Genomic DNA, 10014 nt, shown 5'->3' with positions numbered 1-10014 from the left:
TTGGCAGCCCATAGCTGCCAATAAGTCCTAGATTAATCATGTCAGGCGTCTATGAGACACCTTCCATGATTAATCTGTAAGTGACAGTAAAAAAAACACACACACACGAAAAATCCTTTATTAGAAATAAAAAAACAAACAAATGCCCTCATTACCAATTTATTAACCCCGACAAACCCTCCTTGTCCGGCGTAATCCACGGACTCCAGCGTCGCATCCAGCTCTGCTGCATGGAGATGACAGGAGCAGCAGAAGACACCGCCGCTCCGGTCACCTCCACGCAGCTAATGAGATGAGTAGCGCGATCAGCTGCTGTCAGTCAGGTAACTCGCGGCCACCGCTGGATCCAGCGGTGGCCGCGGGTAACCTCAGTGACAGCAGCTGATCGCGCTACTCATCTCATTAGCTGCGTGGAGGTGACCGGAGCGGCGGTGTCTTCTGCTGCTCCTGTTATCTCCATGCAGCAGAGCTGGATGCGACGCTGGAGTCCGTGGATTACGCCGGACAAGGAGGGTTTGTCGGGGTTAATAAATTGGTAATGAGGGAATTTGTTTGTTTTTTTATTTCTAATAAAGGATTTTTCGTGTGTGTGTGTTTATTTACTGTAACTTACAGATTAATCATGGAGGGTGTCTCATAGACGCCTGACATGATTAATCTAGGACTTATTGGCAGCTATGGGCTGCCAATAACTCCTTATTACCCCGATTTGCCAACGCACCAGGGTAAATCGGGAAGAGCCGGGTACAGCCCCAGAACTGTCGCATATAATGTATGCGGCAATTCTGGGCGGCTGCTGACTGATATTGTTAGGGTGGGGGGCTCCCCATAACGTGGAGCTCCCCATCCTGAGAATACCAGCCTTCAGCCGTATGGCTTTATCTGGCTGGTATTAAAATTGGGGGGGACCGCACGCCGTTTTTTTTATTTATTTATTTATTTATTTCACTGCACAGTATAGACACGCCCACCGGCTGCTGTGATTGGGTACAGTTAGACAGCTGTCACTCAGCGTGGTGGGCGTGTGTGACTGCAACCAATCACAGGCGCCGGTGGGCGGGGAAAGCAGGGAATACGAGATTGATTAATGGGCGGCCGGCTTTTTCAAATTAGAAAAAGCCGCCGAAGCAGTGTGAACGCCGTGCAGCGCCGGTGATCGGGGAACGGTGAGTATGAGAGAGGGGGGGACACTTCAGTCACTCGGGGGATTAGCGGTCACCGGTGAATCCTTCACAGGTGACCGCTAATCAGTACACGGCACACAGACAGAGCCGCAGCATGAGAATGAAGTCGGGTGAAGTTCACCAGAGTTCATTCTCATCCCGCTACTCTGTCTTCCGACATGTAGTAACCACATTTTGCATCACACACGTACATTTCACACGGACAACACATACACATGTCAGTTATTTCACTCACGCACACACGGACATTCCACACGCACATACGGCTAGCATACGGGATAAACACGCAGGCCACACATACCATAAAAACGGACATAAAAAACGGAAAACGGACCCGAAAAACGGCCCGTTTTACACGGACGTGGTTTTCACGGATGTGTGGCGGAGCCCTCAAGAAGTGAGACTGTGGAATGTCCTACTGCGAGAGGTAGTAATGGCAGATACTTTAACAGCTTTTATAAAAAAAGCTGGAAGCTTTTCTCACAACAAATTATATTATGGGTTACAAATAATCTAATGATAGAGATTATATAAATGGTGAAAGGTTGAGCTTTGATTGATCTGTCTTTTCATCCTATGTAAGGCGTGATCTCATTCATTTAAAGGGAACCTGTCACCAGATTTGTCCCCTATATTGTCAGGGCCAGGCGGTCGGGCAGACCCAGGAGGTGGATCCACTGGGCCGAACTCTAAGATGGTGGTAAGGAGTCCGGTAGCTGAAGCACTATGGGCAGTAGAACAGTCCGTGCCAGTGAGTGTAACGAAGAAGTCCCTGGGACCACGGAGTCACAGATGGTAGTCCGGGTGACGTAGCTCAGGTTCGGAAGCCGAGGTGATGTCAGGCGGGGTCCGGAACCTTTGGAGCGAGATGACGGGTCACCGCAGGGATCCGAGATGGTACGGACTGTCAGATGGCAGACGGACAGCGTGCGGGGTTCGGGATTCAGCAGGACCGGATGGCGAGGCAGGATCAGCTCTAGAAGAGAGATACGTGAGTATGGCACGAAGACACAAGGAGACCTGACTCCTAGCTTGGAAAACACGAAGATCAGGCCCCGCCCTCTTGGACAATACACCCCTTTATACCCTGTACCTGTTTAGCCTCATTTCCTGTTAATGGACGCTGGCCTTTTAAGAAAGGGTCAGTGACCGCGCGCGCGCCCTAATGCGCATGCGCGCAGCCCGGGTGCCAGAAGCCAGGGAAGGAGGCTGAGAAGAGGACGCAGGGGAGCCGGCCAGGGCCTGGGAAGCCGTCGGGCGGCGCGATCGGAGACCAGGGGGCCTGGGAAGAACGGGCAGCGGAGCCAAGGACCCGGGGAGCGTGGCAGGTGAGCCGGGGAGCGGGGCTGAGGACCCGGGGAGCGGAGGAGAGGACCCGGGGAGGGGAGCCAAGGACCCGGGGAGCGTGACAGTACCCCCCCCCCACGCCCCCCTCCCCGCAACCGGGACATGAAGGCACGGATCAGAGGAGTGCCCACGTTCTCCCTGGGCTCCCAGGACCTATCCTCAGGACCATACCCCTCCCAGTCCACCAGGAAGAACTGTCGACCTCGTACGGTCTTCATGGCCACGACATCCCTTACCGCATAGATGTCGTCATCGGCAATAGGTGGAGGAGCCGGACTGGCAGCAGCGGAGAAGGGACCAAGGACAACCGGCTTGAGCAGGGAGACGTGGAATGAGTTGGGTATCCTCATCGTGGCCGGGAGCTGTAGCTTGTAGGAGACCTCATTGATCTTGCAGAGGACCTTAAACGGCCCGATGTAGCGAGGGCCCAGCTTGTAGGAAGGTATCTTCAATCGGATGTACTGGGAAGCAAGCCAGACCAGGTCACCAGGAGAGAAACACGGAGGGTCCAGACGCCTCTTGTCAGCGTGTTTCTTCATCCGCTGGGAAGCGCGTCCAAGGGACGCCTTGACAGAGTCCCAAATGGTAGCGAAGTCACGGGCTACAGTATCAGCCGCAGGGACATCCGAAGAAGGGGATATAGGCAATGGAACGGAGGGCTGAAGTCCGTAAACGACATGGAAGGGAGATTTGGAGGACGACTCACTGATGTGGTGGTTATGTGAGAATTCAGCCCAAGGCAGAAGCGTGGACCAGTCGTCGTGATGGGCGTTGACATAGTGACGTAAGAAGGATGTCAAGATTTGATTGACCCTCTCCACTTGGCCATTAGACTGAGGATGGTATGCGGAAGAAAAGTCCAGAGTTACTCCCAGATGTTTGCAGAGCGCCCTCCAGAAGCGGGAGGTAAACTGAGTTCCTCTGTCGGACACGATGTGGGATGGAAAGCTATGCAAGCGGAAGATGTGATGTATATAGGCTTCCGCGAGTTCCTGAGCAGAGGGCAGTCCAGCCATGGGGATGAAGTGAGCCATTTTGGAGAACCGGTCCACCACGACCCATATGACTGTGTGTCCAGAGGATAATGGCAAGTCCGTAATAAAATCCATCGCTATGTGTTGCCACGGAACTGAGGGTATAGGCAGAGGCAGAAGACGGCCATAGGGCAGGTGTTTGGGCGTCTTGTTTCTGGCACAAAAGGAGCAGGCAGAGACAAAAGCAGCGACGTCCGTGCGAAGGGATGGCCACCAGTAATGGCGTACAATCGCACCCCATGTTCTCTTCTGGCCTGCATGACCGGCTGTTTTTGAGGCATGACCCCAGTGTAACACTTTTTGCCTGTCAGTCTCAGAGACATAGGTCTTTCCGGGCGGTATCTGGGCCAGGGTGACAGGGGCCACCGAAATGATCTTGCTAGGAGAGATGATGGGTTGGGTAGTCTCTTCCTCCTGCTCCATGGGCATGAAAGACCTAGACAAGGCATCAGCGCGTACATTCTTGTCCGCGGGTCGGAAATGGAGCTGGAAGTCAAACCTGGCAAAGAATAGGGACCACCTGGCTTGCCGTGGGTTCAGTCGCTGAGCGGACCGCAGGTATTCCAGGTTCTTGTGGTCCGTGTAGATAATCACGGGGTACACTGCTCCTTCCAGGAGGTAGCGCCACTCCTCCAGAGCCAGTTTGACCGCCAATAGTTCTCGGTCACCGATGGTGTAATTACGTTCAGGCGCTGAGAAGCTCTTGGAGAAGAAACCGCACGTCACCATCTTGCCGGAGGAGGACTTCTGCATGAGCACTGCTCCGGCTCCCGAGGAGGAGGCATCCACCTCCAAGGTGAACTGGCGGTTTAACTCCGGACGGTGGAGTACAGGAGCGGAGGCAAATGCTCGCTTCAGTGAGCAAAACGCGGCGTCGGCCGCAGGTGACCAGTCCTTTGAATTAGCCTCCTTTTTGGTCAAAGCGGAGAGAGGAGCAGTCAGGGCAGAGAAGTGAGGGATAAACTGGCGGTAGTAGTTGGCGAATCCCAGGAACCGTTGGATTGCCTTCAGTCCAGAAGGGGGAGGCCAGTTGAGTATGGAGGAGACCTTCTTTGGATCCATCTGCAGTCCAGTGCCCGAGATGATGTATCCCAGGAAAGGGAGAGAGGACTGCTCAAAGACACACTTCTCATATTTGGCGTAGAGACGATTCTCTCTCAGTCTTTGTAGAACCAGCTGTACGTTCTCTCTGTGGGTCTGGAGGTCCGGAGAGAAGATAAGGATGTCATCCAGATAAACTACTACACAGATGTAGAGGAGGTCCCGGAATATGTCGTTCACCAATTCTTGGAAGACTGCTGGTGCGTTACACAGGCCGAAGGGCATCACGCAGTATTCATAATGCCCATCGCGAGTATTAAACGCGGTCTTCCATTCGTCCCCAGAGCGGATACGAACTAGGTTGTAGGCACCCCGAAGATCCAGCTTGGTGAACACACGGGCTCCTCTGAGCCGGTCGAACAATTCGGGGATGAGCGGCAGAGGGTACTTGTTCTTTACGGTGATCTGATTCAGACCCCGGTAGTCGATGCATGGGCGTAGGTCACCCTCTTTCTTCTTAACGAAGAAGAAGCCTGCTCCCGCAGGCGAGGACGATCTCCGGATGAATCCCTTTGCCAGGCTTTCTGTGATGTAGGTAGACATGGCCCTGGTTTCGGCTGGAGACAACGGATATATCCGTCCTCGAGGCGGTGTTGTTCCTGGGAGCAGGTCGATGGCACAATCGTAGGGACGGTGTGGCGGAAGTACCTCAGACTCCTTCTTGTCAAAAACGTCTGCGAAGGACCAATAGGCCGAAGGCAGTTCCGGTAGGTTCTCTGGAACCGGAGGTCGTCGGATGGGTTGTATGGACTTCAGACACTTCTCATGACAAGCAGGACCCCATCGGGTGATTTCGCCAGTACCCCAGCTGACTGATGGTTCGTGTGTCCGCAACCAGGGAAGTCCCAGCAGGATTTGATGGGACATGTGTGGAAGGACGTAGAGAGCGATGTTCTCGGTGTGCAGGGCACCGATACGCAGTTCGACCGGACTGGTGACCCAGGAGATGGTATCAGAGAGGGGTCTCCCATCCACAGAGGCAATCACTAGGGGCTTCTCGAGTGGAGTAACAGGCAGCTGGTACTTGTCCACCGTGGCCTGCTGGATGAAATTGCCTGCTGCCCCGGAATCGAGGTATGCCTCAGCCGTGAAGCGCGTCTCTCCCGTTGACACTTGCACAGTCCACATAACCGGGTCTGAGAGAGTCCCAGCACCTAGGGTGGCCTCTCCTACCAACTCTAGGCTTTGGAGTTTCCCGGCCTTTCCGGACAGGAGCGTAGGAGGTGTGTGTCCTCTCCGCAGTAAAAGCAGAGACCCTTGGCGAGCCGCTCTGCTCGACGTTGTTCAGACTGTCGTACTCGGTCGATCTGCATGGGCTCGTGGACGGGAATCCCAGCTGTTGATGACTGAGATACGGAGGGCTTCTGTGGAGGAGAGGAATGCCGTACCGGACGTCTCTCACGAGACAGCTCTTTGGAGCGCTCCTGAAAACGAATGTCCACTCGAGTTGCTAGGGCAATCAGGGCATCTAGGGTGGAGGGCACGTCACGACCCGCCAACTCATCTTTGATGCGACTCGAGAGTCCTTCCCAGAAGGCGGCTGTTAGGGCCTCATTATTCCACCCGAGTTCTGAAGCCAAAGTGCGGAAACGGATGGCGTATTGGCCCACCGTCAGTGTTCCTTGACGTAAGCGGAGGAGGGATGAAGCAGACGCAGAGGCGCGTCCCGGCTCGTCAAAGGTGCTGCGAAAGGCCTGCAGGAACTCTTGAAGATCCTTGGTCATAGGGTCCTCCTTCTCCCACAACGGGTTCATCCACGCCAGTGCCTCGCCCTCCAGGTGAGACATGATGAAGGCGACCTTGGCTTGATCGGAGGCAAACAGATGTGGCAGCTGCGTGAAATGGAGGGAGCATTGGTTTATAAACCCCCTGCAGGACTTGGGATCTCCGGCGTACCGGGGTGGTGAGGCCAAACGCAGTCTGGAAGCATCCGAAGAAGCAGCCACGGGAGCGGGGGACGTGGCTTGACTAGTGGCGGCTTGGGATGTCGAAGACGTGACTGCCGCTTGTAGCGTGGTCAGGCGGGTGTCCACGGAAGTCATAAAGTTCAGCATGCGGGTCTGGACTTCACGCTGGCGTTGGAGTTCCTCTTGCAAGGCTGCTAGTGCTGCAGCGGGATCCATGGCCTGATCTTACTGTCAGGGCCAGGCGGTCGGGCAGACCCAGGAGGTGGATCCACTGGGCCGAACTCTAAGATGGTGGTAAGGAGTCCGGTAGCTGAAGCACTATGGGCAGTAGAACAGTCCGTGCCAGTGAGTGTAACGAAGAAGTCCCTGGGACCACGGAGTCACAGATGGTAGTCCGGGTGACGTAGCTCAGGTTCGGAAGCCGAGGTGATGTCAGGCGGGGTCCGGAACCTTTGGAGCGAGATGACGGGTCACCGCAGGGATCCGAGATGGTACGGACTGTCAGATGGCAGACGGACAGCGTGCGGGGTTCGGGATTCAGCAGGACCGGATGGCGAGGCAGGATCAGCTCTAGAAGAGAGATACGTGAGTATGGCACGAAGACACAAGGAGACCTGACTCCTAGCTTGGAAAACACGAAGATCAGGCCCCGCCCTCTTGGACAATACACCCCTTTATACCCTGTACCTGTTTAGCCTCATTTCCTGTTAATGGACGCTGGCCTTTTAAGAAAGGGTCAGTGACCGCGCGCGCGCCCTAATGCGCATGCGCGCAGCCCGGGTGCCAGAAGCCAGGGAAGGAGGCTGAGAAGAGGACGCAGGGGAGCCGGCCAGGGCCTGGGAAGCCGTCGGGCGGCGCGATCGGAGACCAGGGGGCCTGGGAAGAACGGGCAGCGGAGCCAAGGACCCGGGGAGCGTGGCAGGTGAGCCGGGGAGCGGGGCTGAGGACCCGGGGAGCGGAGGAGAGGACCCGGGGAGGGGAGCCAAGGACCCGGGGAGCGTGACATATATTCTGCAGCCATCGCCAGTGAGCCCTTATATACAGCATTCTAGCATGCCGTATAAAAGCCCAGGCTGCATTGTATAATGTAAAACATCTTTTATTATACTCACCTGGGGTCGGTTGGGTCCTATTGGGTGTCGCTGCTCTTGGTCCGGAGCTTCCTCTCTTCTTTCCATCGCCATCCTCCTTCATAGCTCCGTGTAGGTGACGCGTCCTATGTCATCCACACAGTGTCCTCCATTGTGCTCCTGCACACTCGCACTTCTCTCTGTCCTGCTGAGGGCAGCGTAAAGATCTGTAATGCGCAGGCAAAAGGGAAAGGTCAAAGATCACCAGCGCATGCGCACTACAATACTTTGCTCTACCCTCAGCAGGACAGAGAGAAGTGCGCGTGCGCAGGACCGCAATGGAGACATAGGACACGTCATCCACATGGAGCTGGGAAGGAGGATGGTGATGAAAGGAAGAGAGGAAGCGCCGGACTGAGACCAGGGATGACCATCAGACCCGACTGTCCCACAGGTGAGTATAATAAAAGCTGTTTTTTACATTATATAGAGCAGCCTGAGCTGCTTATATACAGTATTCTGGAAAGCTGTATATAATAGCTCATTGGTGGCGGCCGCAGCTCATAAGGGAAAAATCTGGTGACAGGTTCCCTTTAACAAACGGAACAGTTTATTAATAAATAGAAGCATAAGTAAATGTGTGAGTAAGGGCAATGTAACATTTGCATGGTGCTGAACAGTGGACCCCAGAGTCCTTGAAATCCTAGTCCGACACTGACAGCAGCCATGGATTGGTTGCAGCAATTACATGACGTCTTCTTGTAAACAAAAAAGTAGAGTACCACCAGAGCACTGGATCGCTGGAGGTAGGGAGAGAAGAATATTTTTTTTTTTTAATTATTTTATCCCATTTTCACTTGTTTTTCAATTTTTTTTAGAAGTTAGAGAATGCTTCAAGATATATTATTAAAAAACAGTATTTAGTAATGTCCTGTGCGGACCTGAGTGATGACAGCAGACAGACAGATCTTCATCAATTAAATGTCTATGCACGGGATTTACATTGGGAAAATAGAACTCCAACCAAAAAAGTTTGGACATTTACTTTAAGCATAACTTCACATTTGCATATATATCGTGAGATATTGCAAAATAAGTTATATAATCCATATACCAGATACATACAATCTTTGCATTAAGATACATAAATTAACATTTGCAGTAATAGAAATTTATTCTTTGAAAGGAAAGGGATTGACCAGAATCTGCTGGTAATTACTAACCATTAGCTATATATATTGTACTATACATAGTGTGCCTATAATATAATAAACTATAAAGCTTACGAAGGGAAAGGCAACACAGGTTTGTCCTGGGCTTTCTTCGCTGTCCACCTGTACAAGAGTCTTCTTTAAAACAGGCACCAACAGGCAACCAAAAAAAAAAGTGTGGGAACTGGTCAGTTGGCCATGGGGGTCAGAATTTGGGGGTTTTCTGCCAATTATTGAATTTTAATTCCTCTAGTCCTGCTGTTTTGGGTATGGTTCCATTTATGTATGACTCGCGCGAGACTTGCATTGCATCACCCGGCGCAGCCGCACACTCTCCTGACAAGAGCGGGTCGGCTGCATGTATTTCAATGCAGCTGAGACGCTCTTGTCCGGAGAGTGTGCGGCTGCGCCGGGTGATGCGAGTCTTACGCAAATGAAACTCCGGCCTTTCTAAATGGTAAGTGACACATGTCTACTGATACAACAAGTCTATATTGCCCATCTTAATGGACAAGTCTAAACAAGACAGAGGGTGCATTTACTGTGGCCGATTATTGTGAACGATTGTTCCTAGGGAAGTTCATTTCTTGATAATCGATCAGTGTAAAGTGGTTGCCATTCACCTGGGGAAGAGCAAAATGCTTGTTTGTTGGCGAAAATTATTTTAAGCTTTCTTAAAAAACATCATCGTTCTTGATAGCACATTGTCCTGTGTACACAAGATGTATTATGAAGAACAATGACAGCCTATGTGGACTGAACAATGTATTAGGCCATGTGCACCCTATAACAAGTGACATCGGAAGTATGGCGCACAATGTGACACACTACAACTCAAAGGGTACACCTTAACAACGGTGGGCCATAGCGCTAGTGAGGGGGAAGATGGGACACCTTCACTCACCTGCAGCTGTACCCTATACTAGCCAGTCCCTATACAGGTTCCACACCTGTCACCAAACAGGATACCTGAGATCTAGGCAGACCCTGTAATAGCCCTGGCTAGTGAGCTGTCAGGTGAGGGACGCTAGCCCCACCTCTGCACAAATAATGATGACCATGACACACAATGTGTTTTTGATGCATTGTTTGGTGCAGATTTGTCACAAATCTGCATGTCTCTTCTGATGACAAGTCAAAGAGAATTCTGAAATACTGTG

Source organism: Anomaloglossus baeobatrachus, chromosome 7, assembly GCF_048569485.1.
Source record: "Anomaloglossus baeobatrachus isolate aAnoBae1 chromosome 7, aAnoBae1.hap1, whole genome shotgun sequence".
In the NCBI taxonomy this organism is placed as follows: Eukaryota; Metazoa; Chordata; class Amphibia; order Anura; family Aromobatidae; genus Anomaloglossus; species Anomaloglossus baeobatrachus.
Note: the sequence above shows the minus strand (reverse complement) of the source record.